Genomic DNA, 18,138 nt, shown 5'->3' with positions numbered 1-18,138 from the left:
CGGCCACGGGGGGCGGGGGGCGCTGCCGTCTTCCGGCGGCGGCGAGCGCGAGTGGCGCGGGACGCCCAGGGGGCGCCGGGACTTCTCCCGCCCTCGTCCAGGTCCCTTCCCCAGAATCCCCTCCCCCAGGGGCCGGCCGAGGGCACTGGAGTCCGGAGCGGCCCGGACCCTGCGGGAGGAAGTCCCCGGCGCACTCAGGAAGCCGGCGGGGCAGGGCGAAGAGGCGCGAGGCGTGGAGGGCGCGCCTGTGGACGCCCCTTTGCGTGGCCCCGGAGCACTGGGTCACCCCCTGAGCGCTCGACGAGCAGGGGCCACGCGTCCGGCTCGGAGCCGCCCTGTGCGCCGGGGTGGGGGTGGGGAGGTGGCTTGTCGGCTCCAGTGTCGGGCAGAGTCTCCCAGGGGCCAGAGGCGTGGAATTCCGCGGAAGGAGCCGGCTTCCGAAAGCGGGGCTCCCCGGGCGTGTGCAGCGCGGCCCCTGGGAGGGGGTGAGGGGGGCGCCCTCCAGCTAACCTGGCTCCCCGCGGCCTCGGCACGGTCAAGGCCGCCAACTTCCCAAAGCCCTTGCGCGCTGCGCCCTGGCTCGGGGCCCCGGAACCCGCCGCTCCACCAGCCGGGAAAAGCCGGACGGGTGGGGGATGCGCAGGACTGAAGGCCCCGCCCGCCGCCTCTGGAGCCTCCTGGACTGTCAGGGTTGCCGGGACAGGCTTCCCTCCGCCAGCAGTCACCAGCGCCCGGGTCCTCGCGCGCCCACCGCCCCCTCCTCCACTGGGGTGGGGGATGAGGCCCAGCCAGCGAGAGCTGCGGCCCCGGCTGGGCCCCTGAGGAGCCCGGCAGGGCACCTGTCCTGCAAGCACCCAGCTAGCCCCTCCCAGTGAGGGCTCACCTCAGGTCTCAGTTACCTCCCTATGCCCCGTACCCAGGGCCAGCCCCTTCCCCCAGAGCTGCACCCAACCCAGAGGCCTTTGTGCCACCCTGAGACGCTGCAGAGGGCTGGTTTTGGCCCTTCACCCCCTTGCCTGGATGGGGGCCTGGCCAGGAACAGAAGGGACTCAGCAGCACCACCGTGGACAGGCGCCGGCCCAGTGCTGCTCTCCCTCCACCTGGCCCCTGCTCAGCAGAGAACAGAGCCTGGTTTCCAATCAACGGCCAGGTTGGTGGCCCGTGCCCTGGGTGGCACCTCTGAAAGGGGTGGGGGTGTCTGTGTGTGCAGGGGGCTGTGTGTGGATGGGGTGGTGGTGTCCAGAAAGACTGCCATGGTGCTTGGGCAAGGCAGGTGCTTACCACGGGGAGGAAGGTGCCCCAAGCAGAGGGCACCCCTTCGGCAAAGCTGGGCAAGACCACGGCCAGCTTGGGACCCAGAGAAGGTCCCCACGTGCTTGGATGACGCCTACCTGCCTGTCAAAGGCAGTCCCCTTAAAGCACGCTGACTGTGGGTCACATCCACAGACACCTCCATAGCAATGTCTAGGCTGTAAATTAGGCATGTGCCCCCAGGAAAACACGTCCTTATCTTCCCTCATTTCTGGGGGCCTGAGCAGTGGTAATGGGCCTCATGGAGCAACTGTCCTTGGTGAAGCAGCGGCCAGCTGAGGCAGAATGAGTCTTAATCCTGTTCCCGGAGGCCTGAGAAGGCCCCGGGGAAGCCCTGGGATGAGCCGAAGGCCAAAGTCAAGGGATCCCAGAAGAAGACACTGCCATGTGCACGGCCCTGTGACGGGAAAGCCGAGGACCAAGGGTGGCCAGCAGCCAGCCCCAGAATGCCAGTCTTTAGGGAGAAAGCATCACGTAGATGCCACCTTGACTGTGACTTCTTCTAGCCTCAATACTGTGAATTAAGAAATTCCCCATGTCTAAACCCACTCATTTCATGGTATTTGTGATCACAGCTGGGAAACGAAAACGTTACCTAAACAACTGAACATCACGGCCTGGCCAAACTGACATGAGTTAACCATCACAAACCCAGTCTCTGTACAGTACAATACAACTTAGAGAATCCGCTTGGCAGGGAGTCTGTTTTGCAATTTAAATAGTGGTGTTTGAGGGTCTGATCCCAGTCCAGCCCTATCTAGCTGCTTCCTTCTTATTCTAGAAGGCTGTGGGGGTTTCCAGAATCCCTATTAAAATGTGGAAGTTCTAATTAGTCAGGGCGTGTTGGGCAGAGGGCCCCAGCACCAACTGCATCTGCCCCTCACCTTGACTCCTCCCCTGCAGACCTCCACGCCCCAGTTCCCTGCACCCACCCCACTCCCACCACACGCCTGGGCCTGCCCCTTGCCCTCCAGTCTCTCAGGGTAGGTCATCCCCCAGGTTCTGGCTCAAATGCTGCTGCTTCTGATCCCAACCCCGATGAGACTGCACGAGCCCCAACCCCGATGAGACTGCACGAGCCCCAACCTACACTGTCCTCCCGAGTTGCTCTGAACACCGTGGGTGGAACCCATTTGCTATGTCTTACAGGCTGTGATGATGCCACCACCTCCACCCTGCCTGCCCCAAGGTGGCCTGGTAAGGCAGCCTGTCTGTCCACTCTCCCCATAGCCAGACCTGCTTCCACCTCCTCTTACTGGAAACCAGCCAGGTGTGGCCTGGCTCCCCCGAGGCCAGGTGCTTCTGCAGTGGAGCCAGAGGTGACAGGTGAAGATGGAGGCCTCGCACCCCCAGAGATGGTCAGAGAGACTACAGTTTCTCCTGAACAGCTTCCAAAGTTAATAGTGTGAGCCAGACTGGGGCCTTGGGAGGTCCACACCCATGGCAGGTCCTGCACCCCTGGCAGGTGTTGCAAGTGGGGAGAAAGAGGGGGCTCTTGAGTTGGTGCCCATCCTCAGAGATTGAGGGCCTGCGTGGGGACATCCAATCCGTTTGCTACATTCTTGGGGCCGTCCTACGTGCTGGTGCAGGCCAGGCCTTCCTCTGGTGGCCGCATTCCAGGCTTCCCTGAGGTTGGAGCTGGGTGCACAGCCCTTGGAGGGTCCTCTGAGGCAAGGGGCTTGCAAATACAGGCTTTGCATGGCCGATTATGTGTCCTGAATTCAGACCCCAGGCCGTCCCCTGAGGTGCTAGATCCTGTCAAAGGCATTTGCTTTGCTCTGTGCCAACCTGGAAGCCCTTGGAGGGGAAGTTCGGGTCTGAAAGCATGGCTTTGCTCTGTCTGAGCCACCCTATGTGGTCATGTCTGGAGCTTCTTCTTACCCTGTTGGATTATCAGGATGGTTCTAGGCACCTCATCACATCTCATGATGAAACATCACAGAGGCCTGACTGGAAACAGGACCTGCCAGCTACCCACTGGAGGCGATGCAGAAAGCTGCTTAAGAGCACTCTTGGGGGCCAGACTTCTGGAGGCCAACCATGAGACCTCAGGGAATTCGCCTAACTCCCTGTGCCTCAGGTTCCTCAGTGGTAAGTGGAAATAATAATAGTGCCTCCCACACATGATTGTAGTGAAGACTAAATGAGTTAATACATGTGAGGTGCTTGGCATAATGCTCATCCCAGGAAGGACTCTGTAAGAGTCAGCTGTTCTTCACATCATCATCATCATCATCACCTCCAACACTGCGGTCATACCATTATCACCATCACCACCATCGCCATTATCGCCACCATCTTTACTATCACCAACATCACCACCACCATCATGTCACCACCATCACCATCTTTATTAGCTAGGGTTTTCTAGAGAAACAGAATCAGCAGAAGGTATCCATAGATATAAAATTTATAAAAGTGTCTCATGTAACCATGGGAATGTAAAGTACAATGTCTGTAGGGAAGGTCACAAGCTGGCAACTCTGATGAAAGGTCTCACCAAACTCTCAGGAGAGGCTGGCTGGACATCCGTGGGGATATAAGAGTCCAAAATCCATAGGGCAGGCTGTGAAGCTGGCAGCTCCAATGAAGGGCCTGGACAAACTCCACAGGACAGGCTCGCTGGCTGAAGCAGGAAGAGTGACTGTCTCTTCTGAATCCTCCTTAAAAGGCTTCCAGTGATTAGATTAAGCATCACTCATTGCAGAAGACACTCCCCTTAGCTGATCACAAATGCAACCAGCTGTGAATGCAGCCAAGGTGATCATGATTTAAGTCCATGAAATGTCCTCATTGCAACAGACAGGCCAGCGCTTGCCCAACCAGACAACCAGGCACCACCACCTGACCGAGATGACACATGAACCTGACCATGACAGTCTATCCCTTGTCAACTTGGCAGCTATACACATTACCTTTACTTAATCTCTAAATAGAAAACAATAACAAGACACATTTTTTCCTTGCCTAACAATACTCAACTGCCCCATGTACAACTGGAAACACAATAAATCTCCCCTGAATAGGTTACAAATCCTTGGGTAATAATCACTCTTATACTTGACACCTAACAATTTAAATAGTATAACATGAACAAAACAGCATTACAGTTTTCATTTCTGTAACTGATCACGTGGTCGTAGTTCATATTTATCACTACCCTCTTCCACTACCCATTCCATGTTCCCTGTATCCTTAGCAAGCATATCAGCTGGCTGTGGTTCTTTGCCTGGTGGGGTGACCCAAACCTTCATTCCTGAAGTTTCAGAGCCATTGGTAGTCCTGCCTTGATTGAATTATTGCAGTTTACCATTGATTTTAATTTTTTAAATACTTTTTAAAATTTAAGATTTTTCCTTAACATGGGCAGGCTCTGGGAAACGAACCCAGGTCTCTGGCACAGCAGGCTAGTATTCTGCACTGAGCCACCAGTGCACCACCCTACCATTGATTTCAGTCACTGCATGGTAGTACTGAAAGACACCCTAGGGGACTCGTACGTTCCAGGAAAACTCTTCTTTACCTCCGTTGTGTAGTTGCAGTCCTGGTTCTCCCTGATAGTCAGGGTTAATCACCCCAGCCAGGAATGTAATCCCCTTCTTGGCTTGTTGATTCCGGTGTATGAGTATCCCAAAATGACCAGGTGGCAGTCTTAGACTCCAGTTCAACAGAATCATTGTTGTTTCTCCTGGTGGAAGCACTCCCCCTTTTGGAACTAAAACCTGTAGACCAGCAGAACTCAGGGTCACAGGGACAGGAAGCAAAAATTTTCCTAGTGGATCACTAGGGATAATAGTGAGTGGTGCCACTACCATTTCCACCCCTTGGTTCCTGGATCCATGGATCCTGGCTATGGGAGAAACACCACCATACAGTGGACACTGATTCAGAGCATACACAGCTTCCTAGAGAACATCACCTCAGCCCTGCAAGGTACTGCCACCTAGTTGGCACCATAATTGAGTTTTCAAAAGCCTATTCCACCGTTCTATTGATCTAGCTGCTTCTGGATGATGGGGAACATGGTAAGACCAGAGAATTCCATGAGCATGTGCCCATTCCCACACTTCATTTGCTGTGAAGTGTGTTCCTTGATCAGAAGCAATGCTATGTGGAATACCATGATGATGGATAAGGCATTCTGTAAGCCCACGGATGGTAGTTTTGGCAGAAGCATTGCATGCAGGGAAAGCAAACCCATATCCAGAGTATGTGTCTATTCCAGTTAGAACAAATCTCTGCCCCTTCCATGAAGGAAGTGCTCCAATATAATCAACCTGCCACCATGTAGCCAGCTGGTCGACTTGGGGAATGGTGCTATACCAGGAACTGAGTGTGGGTCTCTGCTGCTGGCAGATTGGGCACTCAGCAGTGGCCATAGCTAGGTCAACCTTGGTGAGTGGAAGTCCATGTTGCTGAGCCTATGCAAAACCTCCATCCCTACCACCATGACCATTTTGTTCATGAGCCCATTGGGCAATGGCAGGAGTGGCTGGGTGTGTTAGTTAGACTCAGTTGTCAACTTGGCCAGGTGAGCATGCCCATTTCTGTTGCTGCGAACACGAACCAATGGTATGTGAATCTCATCTATTGCTAATTACATCTGCAGTCGGCTAGGAGGCGTGTCTGCTGCAATGAGTGTCATTTGACTTGATTGGCTGGTGCTTAAATGAGAGATCGCAACATAGCACAGCCTAGCAGCTTGGCATTCCTCATCTCAGCACTTGCAGCTCAGCCCAGGCCCTTGGAGATGGAGGAAGAAATCACCCCGGGGAAAGTTGTTGGAACCCAGGGGCCTGGAGAGAAGGTCAGCAGAGATCACCCTGTGCCTTCCCACGTAAGAAAGAACCTCAGTGGAAAGTTAGCTGCCTTTCCTCTGAAGAACCAACAAAATAAATCCCCTTTTATTAAAAGCCAATCCGTCTCTGGTGTGTTGCATTCCGGCAGCTAGCAAACTAGAACACTGGGGAAAGAGGCTGACTGGTATCCACAGAATGGGTCATCTTATCCACTTGATTATTAAAACCTTCCTCTGCTGAAGTCACCTGTTGGTGTGCATTCACATGGGACACACATACCTTCAGGTTTTTAGCCCACTCAGAAAGGTCTGTCCACATACCTCTTTCCCAGACCCCTTTGTCACCAATTTTCCAATTCTGGTCTTTCCAAGTCCCTGACCATCCAGCCAAACCATTAGGAACAGCTCATGAGTCAGTATATAAATGCACTCGAGCCAGTTCTCCTTCCAAGCAAAATGAACAACCAGGTGTACTGCTCGAAGTTCTGCCCACTGGGAGGATTTCTCCTCACCACTGTCCTTCAAGGACACCCCAGAAAGGGGTTGTAGTGCTGCAGCCGTCCACTTCCGGGTGGTACCTGCATATCGTGCTGAACCATCTGTACACCAGGCCCGAGTTTTCTCTTCCTCAGTCAATTCACTGTAAGGAACTTCCCAAGAGGCCATAGCCCTGGTCTGGGAAAGAGAAGGTAATGTGGCAGGAGTGGAGACCATGGGCATTTGGGCCACTTCTTCATGTAACTTACTTGTGCCTTCAGGACCTACTCTGGCTCTATCTCGTATATACCATTTCCATTTTACAATAGAGTGCTGCTGTGCACGTCCAACTTTATGGCTTGGTGGGTCAGACAACACCCAACTCATGATAGGCAACTCAGGTCTCATGGTAACTTGGTGGCCCATGGTTAAGCGTTCAGTCTCTACTAAGGCCCAGTAGCAGGCCAAAAGCTGTTTCTCAGAAGGAGAGTAGTTATCTGCAGCAGATGGTAAGGCTTTGCTCCAAAAGCCTAAGGGTCTGCATTGTGATTCTCCTATAGGGGTCTGCCAAAGGCTCCAGGCAGCATCTCTATTTGCCACTGATACTTCCAGCACCATTGGATCTGCTGGATCATATGGCCCAAATGGCAGAGCAGCTTGTACAGCAGCCTGGACCTGTTGTAGAACCTCCTCTTGTTCGGGTCCCCACTCAAAATTAGCAGCTTTTCTAGTCACTCAATAAATGGGCCAGAGTAGCACATCCAACTGAGGAATATGTTGTCACCAAAATATGTTGCCTGCCAGAATTCTTTTGCTTAAACAGTTCAAAAAAATATTTAGTAGACTGTCCATCTATTGATTTTTAGTACCCCATGAATTATTAGCCAATGCCACAAATCTCTGTGAGTCATATAATTTTGGCGCCTGCTTTGAGTTTGCTGTCTATTATAATAGCCACGTCCACCCTGTCTTTGGCGATTAAGTGCTGCCACCTGGCTTCTGCCAACTCGGGATCCTGTCATCCCCATTGCATTTAAGGATTCCAGCTCAGTGACAGCAGTTCCCACAGTAATATCTGACCTACAGAGAAGTGCAACCACAGAGCTCTTCAGGGATGATGGCACTAGTCTCACAAATTTATCCCTCACTGTTCTGGTAAAAGGTGCAGCCTCCAGACACTCCCGGGGTATATGAACAGACTTTCCATGATAAATCCACTCTAACATTCCAATCTCTCTAAGCCTCTGGATCCCCTCATCTACATTATACCAGGGCAGTTCTGGCATTTCAACCTCAGGCAATGTCGGCCACCCCTTGATCCATGTTTCAGCCAACCAGCCAAACAAACTGTTCATGCCTTTTCTGGCCACTCGAGCTATAACATTCAATGCAGAATCTCTGCTTAGTGGGCCCATATCAATAAATTCAGCCTGATCCAGCTTTATACTCTTCCCACCATTATCCCACATCCTAAAATCCATTGCCACACATATTCCCCTGATTTCTATCTATATAAATTGGAAAACTCAACAATTCTTTTGAAGTATAAAGAACCTCCTCATGTGTGACACTTTGTACCTCACTTTTAGGAGCCTGTTGGGACTTTAGTCTAGTTATAGTTCTGGAAGAAATGAGGGGTGGTGGGCCTCATTTCTGGTGGGGGTGGGTCATGAAAGGAATTAGAAGTGTCTTCCAAACCATTTGCTTCAGGGCCTTCGTTTGCAGTTTCATCTGGTAAAACAGGATTAATCGTTCTAGGGCTAATCCCTTCAGGTGGAGGTTGGGTGCCCAACTCTGCAAGGCAGGCTGGAGGTGGGACGGCTATGTCCTCAGGGCAGGGTTATCTAGAGAAGACTCAGCATGACCTAGGATTTCAACCTCTCCTCTGCCATCATTATCAGTCCATGTCGCCACCCCATTTTTCAGGGTCCCACTCCTTTCCAATCAATGCACGGTGTTTAATGGCAGACACCATGCACCACTGAGATTTCAGTTTACATTTTTATGAGTCTGATTTTCAGAGATCTCAAGTCTGCAGTTACAGGAAATAAGATTTTCCTTCAGGGCACTCATAGAAATGTTTATACCTGTCATTTGGTACGTAAGGTTCTCATTTGAAGGCTTTAGCTCAACTGTTTCCCTCATCATCGTATACAGCATATCTAACAACAACCAGCCAACATCTCTAGACCGCCTGTTTCCAGAAATCTCTGTAAAGGTGTCAAAAACATTATCCCCCAGAGCTTAGCTTTGTATAAGCAAAGCATTCGAAGACTCCAATGGTGAAATTTTGACTATCTCTTTTGCCAACTCACCCCATGGATTGGCAGTATCATTTTGATTATGGGAAACAGAGCCCTTAGTGCCTTTGAGTCCAGTCAGAGTAGAAAACCAATAGTAAAAACCCATTTTTAAGATTCTGTTTCTTAAGAACCAGTCCTGGTACCAAGCTGTATTAGCTAAGGTCTCTAGAGAAAGAGAATCAGCAGGAGATATCCATAGGTATAAAATTTATAAAAGTGTCTCATGTAACCATGGAATGTAAAGTCCAAGGTCTGTAGGGCAGGCCACAAGCTGGCAACTCTGATGAAGGTTGTCATGGTCAGGTTCATGTGTCAACTTGGCCAGGCAGTGGTGCCCATTTGTCTGGTTGGGCAAATGCTGGCCAGTCTGTTGCTGTGAGGACATTTCATGGACTTAAATCATCATCACATTGGCTGCACCCACAGCTGATTGCATTTGTAATCAGCCAAGGAGAGTGTCTTCTGCAATGAATGAATGGTTACATGAGATACTTTTATAAATTTTATATCTAAAGATATTTCTTGCTGATTCTGTTTCTCTGGAGAACGTTAGCTAATACAAAGGTCCTCAGTGAACTCTCAGGAGAGGATGACTGGACAACTGTGGGGATAGAAGGGTTCAAGTTCCATAGGGCAGGCTGTGAAGCTGGTGGCTCTGATGAAGGGTCTGGATGAATTCCACAGGAGAGGCTCGCTGGCTGAAGCAGGGGAGAGAGAGTGTCTCTTCTGAATCCTCCTTAAAAGACTTCCAATGATTAGATTAAGCATCACTCATTGCAGAAGGCACTCTCCTTATCTGATCACAAATGCAGTCAGCTGTGGATGCAGCCAAGGTGATCATGACTTAAGTCCATGAAGTATCCTCATAGCAACAGACAGGCCAGCACTTGCCCAACCAGACAACCGGGCACCACCACCTGGCCAAGCTGACACATGAACCTGACCATGACATGATCACCATCACCATCACCACCATTATCACCACCATCATGACCATCATCATCGCCATCACTATCACCATCATCGCCACCATGTCATCATCACCACCATCATGTCATCATCACCACCATGTCATCATCACCACCGTGTCACCATCATCACCATCATGTCATCATCACCACCATGTCATCATCACCACCATGTCATCATCACCACCATGTCACCATCATCACCATCATGTCACCATCACCACCATGTCATCATCATCACCACCATGTCATCATCACCACCATGTCATCATCACCACGTCACCATCATCACCATCATGTCATCATCACCACCACCATGTCATCATCACCACCATCGTCACCACCATCATGACCATCATCATCGCCATCACTATCACCATCACCACCATGTCACCATCACCTACTTTCATCATTACCATCAGCACCATCATCATCATATTCATAGTCACCGCCACCATCATCAACAATGGCAGCAGCATCACCACTAGCAGCATCACCATAAGTCCCTTCATCAGCGCAGCAGCATCCCCATCACTACCATCATCACCATCAGGGTCCTCTCCTGCAGCTGGGCCAGCAGTGGGAAACTCAGGTCCCTTCTGTGTCAAGGTCTTGAGGGCCAGCAAGGTCAGAGCTATACTGAAGCAACCCTGTGCCCACGTCCCCCATAAAAGTAATGGCCTAGGCCAGTGAAGGCACTGAAGAGACCTGGTTGGGGGTAGAGGGAGGGTGGGCACTCACCCAGGGCAGGTGAGTGGCAGAAGCTGGAGGGGCATCCACCCCATAACCTGTGCCCTACTGCATCCCTGGCAAGGAGCTGAGGCAGCACCCATGGGCAGGTGGCTCTCAGCAATAGCGGTGAATCCTTTCCAGATCTAACACAGGGGCCATGCAATTGCAGGCATCTCAGCAGGGACCTTTTTAGGAGGGTGTATTAGTGTGCTGTGGCTGCTTTAACAAAGTATCACAAACATAGTGTCTTAAAATGAAATTGTATTCTCTCACGCTCTCGAGGTGAGTTCAAAATCAGGATCAGTGGGCTGAAATTCAGACATCAGCAAGGCCATACCCCCCTCTGGAGGCTCTAAGGGAGGACCTTCCTTGCTTCTGGGGGCTCCCGACATCCCTGGCTGGTGGCCCCTTCCCTCCCCTTCTGTGGCTGAATTCCTTTCCCCTCCTCTCTCAAGCTCCCTCTGCCTCCCTCTTCTGAGCACATTTGTAAGTGCACTTGGGGCGTCTTCACGTTGTACACCTTTTGCTATATAAGGAAATATTCATAGACTCCAGGGCCTAGGACCTCATATCTTTGGGGAGGGGGCATTTCACAGCCCACCACGTGTGGGGAATCTCTTCCCAAAACAATTGCTCTCGTTTCATATCAGCTGCTGTGTAGTTCTTCTTGTTCTAAACAAGAAGTGTGTGTTATAAGCATGGCTTATAAGTGTGTGTTCTCCGTAACAGAGCCAGGCACCCCAAATCGGCTGGTCACTAGGAGACAACGGATGGCAGAGCACTCCCCGTTTTACTCCAATGCTGCCCTCTAAACGCAATTCTCCTGGATCCTTGCTTTTCCTGGTGCAAGTTAAACCTTAATATCCTGGAATTGGAAAAAGGAGAAATCTCACTCATGTTAATTGAGGCAGCTTGGCCTCAATTAACTTCTCATAGAGCCAGAGATTGAGAAAGCTGAGCGTGCTCCTGGCAGTTTCTACAGGAAGAGGTGGGGCGCAGAGTGGTCTGCAGTGGAATGTTCTAAAGCCCGTGTTCATCATGAACAAACCCTGGCCTGAGAAACCCAGCTCTAGAGGCTGTGAAGCACGGAGAAGCGGCAGTCCACCGAGAGAGCTGTTTGTCCACTGGGGGGGTGGGAGGAGCAGGGGCCCATTCCCCTTTGGCCCTGCACAGGAGGACCATCCATGGAGAGGACAGTAGTGGACAAGTGTGGTCACTGGGCCCCGCCATCTAGAGGTCCTGCTGGCCCTGGGTTTGGGGCGTAGCAGGTGCCAGGACCTTCCTAAATGAGTGAAATCAGTGCTGGAGGCCCGTGTCTTCTCTGACTGCATCGTGCAGCCCGAGCACAGAATGTGGGCCTCAAGGAGAAAGAACCAACTGGACTGAGCTTACTAATGCGCCTCCTGGGAGCATTCTGGAAGCTGGGCCCACCCAACTTACCGGCTGCGGTCTCCTTTCTAGAAATGCCCTCCCCGCTGGCTCTAACAGCCAGACTCCTCCCATCTTCCCAACAATGAGAACGGGACAACAGGACAACCAGACAACAGTAACCACTCAGAGCCATGAGAAATACATATGAGTTTAAAAAACGCCTGAGGCCGCAGGTGGCCACTGGGGATGTCCTCTCCCCCATGGGGCTTCACTGACCTTGTTAGAAGTGGTTCTCTGAACCTGCAGTCCCGCCAAGCCTCGTGCTGGGGGGGGGGGGGGCTTCCTTTAAATCCCTGTTCCCCATTGCCATCTCTCAGGCTCTCCCTAAACCTCCTCCTTGGGACCCCGCCACCCTAAATCTCACCTTCCTCTCCCATCTCCCCTTTGGACCACTCAGAGCTACAAAGCTTGGGGGGCAGCCGCAGGCCTGGCAGCCTTTCCCCTTGTGCTGGCAGAGGCCAGAAGGCTCGTGAGCTGGGTGTCCCTGGGTCACTTTCTATCCCCACCCCATGCTCGCCCCTTCAGCAGCCCAGAGCTCCCTCATGGGACGCTGTGGGTCCCACCTCCTCCAAGCTGCCTTGGGTCCGAGGGCTGGGGTGTGCATGTTTGCGCATGTGTACGTGCATGTATGTGCCTGCTCACAGTGTGGGGGGAAGGGAGACTGAACTGAGGGATGACAGCCCCCCAATCCTCCTCTCCCCCACTCCTCCCCCACTCAACTCGAGGGGGTGGGGCCACCGGAGTTGCTTCCACTCCGTCCTTTCTGCAGGAAAATGGAGGCTGATGGCTTACGCCAAAGGAGGGGCTCCCCAGCTGGCTCTGCTCCCCACAGGCCCAGGCTGCCCCAGACCCCCTCCAGGTCTTCTCCCTCCATGCACCTGGGAAAAGGCAGGCTGGCAACATGCGGCTGTGCCAAGCCCAGTGCCCAGGGCTGGAGCAGCCTCAGAGGGACTAGACGGAGCCCTGGTGACCAAGGGCTCCCCTTGAGCTGCATCCCACCCTGCATGCCCCTCACAAAGCTGGCATCCCCTTAGCCCCCCCTGGAGCTCACTCTCTGGGCCACCCGCAGCACCCGGTCTTGGGGGTGGTGTACTTCCCTAAGGCTGCAGGGCAGGTGGGGGGCATGGGGTGGCCCTCGAGGCTGCTGCTCATCATGGGAGGGTCCTGGGAACAATCTGAGGGCACCTCCCTCCCCAGGCATGGCAAGGCTGCCTTGCCAAGGCAGGTGGGTGGGTGTTTTCCTGACAGTTGGTCAGCCTGAGCCGATCTGCTGCCCTCGGCCCTGGGTACCCTGTGAGTCTGAGTCCCCGGCGGGCAGGGCAGTGGCTTCTCCCCTCGGTGTCCTGGGCCTGGGCTGTGCCAGCTACCAGACTAGGTGAGTGAATAAGCCTGTCCTGCCTCTCCACAGGCTGTGGCTGCCTTCGTACCCCATCCTGCCCTGTGGAGGTCATGGGAGCTGGGGTCAGGCACAGCACAGGGCCACCAGGGGGGTGAGCCTCTGACCGCAGAGCCTCGGTGGGCCCGTGGCTGCTGCACTGATGTCTGCCTTCTGGGGGGCCCAGACCTTCCTCCAGGCTCTTGCTTCCTTCTCCTCTTCTCCAGGCAATGGGTGGTAGAGACAGAGGTTCCAGGGGATCGGGGTCCAGGGGTCGAGGAAGCCAGGCACATCCAGTGCTGAGTCAGGACCGAGGAGAGGTGACAAAGCAAGATGGTGGAGCCAGGAGAGGTAAAGGATCAGGAGCCAGGGACAGAGGGCCCCTGCCCCGACCAGACCCCAGGATCTGCCAATGGACAGGAGCCAAGGGACAGCATCAGTAGGACCAGGTGGACAGGGCTGGGTCAGAGGCTAGGCTTCCAGAACTATCCTTGCCCACCAGCTCATCAGCTCTTTTGAGGTCCTCTCCCACTGCCACCCCTGGCTGCAGGGGCTCTTGGTTCCCTAAAATGGCCCCGGCAGAGCCAGGGCAGGGTGGCGGGGAGAAGGCGGCCGTGGGCCATGGGCTCCACTCTGCTTCAGTGCATGTGGGAAATGCGTGGATGAGGGCCGCGGTGGAGGGAGGCAACGCACAGAGACGCACCTCCAGGCCTGCTGCCGGCCCTCAGCTGGAACAAGGCTCCCAGTACTGTGGACGAGCGCAGTAGACAAGGGCTTGGATTGCTGTGGTGATGCACCCACAGGGGATTGCATCAGACCCTAAACTGTGAGCAGGAAACACACATAGGGGGAGGCAGGAAAAAACCTCAAAGGCACCCACCAATCAGAAGCAACAAAAATTCACAATAATAGGTGTGTGTGGGGGAATACCTGTCACTTCTGAACACAAAAGGCAAACAGGAAATTAGAAACTAAATTGTAGTATATCAACAAAATAACCATGATACAGATAGTATATTTCAGCTAAAGCACAATTCATAGCAACACTCAAAGACTATAATACTTATATTATAAACAAGAAATGAGGAAGATAACTTAGAGATTTATTCAAGAAGTCTTAAAAAAAGCAATAAATAAATATAGAGAGGATAAGGAAAGACTAAGGTGGAGAACAGAAGTGAATGACTCAGAACTGAGAATACTGATAGAGTCAGTAAATTATTAAAAGCTATCAATAAGGAGATCAACCACTAGCCAACCTAAAGGCAGAGGGGAGGGAAAGCAGGCACCTGCACCCTCCAACCCCGAATCAAAGGCTGGCTGAGCTGCAAGGAAGGCTGTGGGAGGGCCTGTGACAGCAGGTGCCGGGATCTGGGGGCGCAGAGACTCACGAGCCTCCGTGAGAGGACCAGGCTGAAGTCCCTACCCCAGAAAAGGCCCAGGCGGGCAGGAGGGGGTGGCCCCTGCTCCACTCTGAGGCTGGTACCACGGGACATGGGCAGAGGCAGGCCTGGGTCTGACCATCCATCGCTGGCAGTCGGCAGCTGAAGGGCCGACACATCCGAGGGACGGACGGACTCGGCACAGCCGGGGCCACAGCACTGGGGGTGGGGGTGGGGTGGTAGCCCCACAAACCGAGGTTCCAGGCGGTGCACACCCACACAGGCTTCCAGAGCGGAAAGCAATGACAGTAAATTAAGATGTCTCACCCAATTTCGGCAAAGGAACTGAGGAGAGGATGGTAGTGCGAGACTGAAATCAGAAGCCCGGAAGGCTGAACGGAGAAGGCATCTCCAAATGCTGAGCTGCAAGAGGAAGTGAAAAGACAGAGACTCGGGGCCGGAGCCTGGGAGACCAACGTGGGCATGTGAGGGCCTCGGGGGACGGAAAGAGCTTGCCCACCAAGGCCAGAGGAAGGGCTTGCAGGCCTGGGGCCAACAGGGCACCCGCTGCCCGCTCACCACAAATGGGAAATACACGATGGAGTCTCGGAAGAACTCAGCCTATAAATCGGAAATGGGCGGAGCCAAGGCAGACGGCCGAGGTGAGCAGCATGCTGCGTCTGGGAGTCTGCGCACTCAAATGGGTGTCGGGCCCATGGGAGGGGGAGACGGGCACCGAGCACACCTCAACCCAGAGGGTCTTCCTGGAGGAGAGCATCAGAAAAGAGCACATAACTGAGAGCACCTAAGAGCTTGGCCAGGCCAGGCCTTGGGCTGGGAGCAGGATATGGTCACACTCTTGGGAATCATATCCCTGGGAATCACACCCCCTGGGAATAACACCTCCTGGGAATCACACCCCCTGGAAATCACACCTCCTGGGAATAACACCTCCTGGGAATAACACCCCCTGGAAATCACACCTCCCAGGAATCACACCTCCTGGGAATAACACCCCCTGGAAATCACACCTCCTGGGAATCACACCCCCTGGGAATAACACCCCCCGGGAATCACACCCCCTGGAAATCACACCTTCTGGGAATCACACCCCCTGGGAATCACACCCCCTGGGAATCACACCCCCTGGAAATCACACCCCCTGGGAATAACACCCCCTAGGAATCACACCTCCTGGGAATAACACCCCCTGGGAATAACACCTCCCGGGAATCACACCTCCGGGGAATAACACCCCCTGGGAATCACACCTCCTGGGAATCACACCTCCTGGGAATCACACCTCCTGGGAATCACACCCCCTGGAAATCACACCTCCTGGGAATCACATCTCCTGGGAATAACACCCCCTGGGAATCACAGCTCCTGGGAATAACACCCCCTGGGAATCACAGCTCCTGGGAATAACACCCCCTGGGAATCACAGCTCCTGGGAATCACACCTCCTGGGAATCACACCCCCTGGGAATAACACCTCCTGGGAATCACACCTCCCAGGAATCAGACCCCCTGGGAATCACACCCCCTGGGAATAACACCTCCTGGGAATCAGACCTCCTGGGAATCACACCCCCTGGAAATCACACCTCCTGGGAATCACATCTCCTGGGAATAACACCCCCTGGGAATAACACCTCCTGGGAATCACACCTCCTGGGAACCAGATCTCCTGGGAATAACACCTCCCAGGAATAACACCTCCTGGGAATAACACCTCCCAGGAATAACACCCCCTGGGAATCACACCTCCCAGGAATCAGACCTCCTGGGAATAACACCTCCTGGGAATAACACCTCCTGGGAATAACACCCCCTGGGAATAACACCTCCTGGGAATAACACCCCCTGGGAATCACACCTCCCAGGAATCAGACCTCCTGGGAATAACACCTCCTGGGAATCACACCTCCTGGGAATCACACCTCCTGGGAATAACACCTCCTGGAAATCACACCTCCCAGGAATCACACCTCCCGGGAATCACAGCTCCTGGGAATAACACCCCCTGGGAATAACACCTCCCAGGAATCAGACCTCCTGGGAATAACACCCCCTGGGAATAACACCCCCTGGGAATAACACCTCCCAGGAATCAGACCTCCTGGGAATAACACCTCCTGGGAATCATACCTCCTGGGAATAACACCTCCTGGAAATCACACCTCCCAGGAATCACACCTCCTGGGAATCACAGCTCCTGGGAATAACACCTCCTGGGAATAACACCCCCTGGGAATCACACCTCCCAGGAATCACACCTCCTGGGAATCACAGCTCCTGGGAATAACACCTCCTGGGAATAACACCCCCTGGGAATCACACCTCCCAGGAATCACACCTCCTGGGAATCACACCCCCTGGGAATAACACCTCCTGGGAATCACAGCTCCTGGGCATAACACCTCCTGGGAATAACACCCTCTGGGAATCACACCTCCAGGGGATCACAATTTCCAGGAGCCTGGAAGCTTCCAAGTGTCCCTATCAGAGCCTGGAGCTGCCATATAAGAAGTCCAGGTACCCTGTGAGAGAGCTACATGAGGGGCAGTGCAGAGAGAGGCGCAGCCATCCAGCGTCCCAGCTGGACCAACCTTCCACAGACCCGCTGGGCACCTGCAGTATGAGTGCACTGTCTTGAGTTGGCACTGTTTTCCCTCGGGCGGCCGAAGCCCCAACAGATGGCACGTGGTGCAGGAGGACTGCCAGCTCATCTCAGCCAACCCAAAGAACCACGAGAGCTAATAAAGTGATGCCGACTGAAGTCACTGAGCGGTTTGTTACACAGCAGCAGCTAACCAAAACAGGGCGGAGAGAGGTGGTCGATGAGAACACCCCAAAGGCCTCAGCTGGGTGGGGGACAGTAAAAGGAAGGGAAGGATGTGACAGTACTGGGGTGGTGGAGAAGCGGGGAAAATAAGTGACATTCAAATTTCCAAAAATTAATAGGGCAGTATTTGTCTGATTTGTCTGGGCATGCTTATGAACAGAACGGAGAAGTACAGAGATCTTCTGATTAACAACGGGGAAGAGGAAGAGGCGAGAGTGACCCCCTGTTCCAACCTGCGAAACAAGTCAATACCGAGTAAGCCGGAAGGGCTAAAGCCAGGTGCGTCCACTGCCACGAGACAAGCTAATAAACAGAATTTTTCTGTTAGCTGTTTTTCTAAACACAATCTGGCAATCTTTGCCTTTTGCCTGTACACTGTTGTAGGAGAGACAAGTATAGTATTTTTTCTTAAGTTTGAAATGAATGGGATTTGGCATCTGGACAGGGTAAGTGGCAACTAGGAGAGCACGGGACACCCCTGAGGCCCAGAAGGTCCCGCAGGTGGGTGCTGCA

At 53.3% G+C, this 18,138-nt stretch overlaps 1 long non-coding RNA gene across 3 annotated transcripts; it reads left to right on the top strand.

Moving 5' to 3' along the window:
- Positions 1-45: 45 nt before the first annotated feature.
- LOC143654462 (uncharacterized) lies at positions 46-6,593 on the top strand. 3 transcript variants are annotated; one of them, XR_013161814.1, is made up of 4 exons: positions 46-1,150; positions 1,539-2,716; positions 3,209-3,402; positions 5,921-6,593. It is a non-coding gene; the product is annotated as an uncharacterized LOC143654462 (long non-coding RNA). The 3 variants fall into 3 exon arrangements; XR_013161815.1 differs by lacking the exon at positions 1,539-2,716; XR_013161813.1 differs by having other exon boundaries at positions 46-2,716.
- The last annotated feature ends 11,545 nt before the right edge of the window (positions 6,594-18,138 follow it).

This window comes from Tamandua tetradactyla, chromosome 13 (genome assembly GCF_023851605.1).
Source record: "Tamandua tetradactyla isolate mTamTet1 chromosome 13, mTamTet1.pri, whole genome shotgun sequence".
NCBI classification, from domain to species: domain Eukaryota; kingdom Metazoa; phylum Chordata; class Mammalia; order Pilosa; family Myrmecophagidae; genus Tamandua; species Tamandua tetradactyla.
Note: the sequence above shows the minus strand (reverse complement) of the source record. Positions and strands in the feature narration are given on the sequence as shown.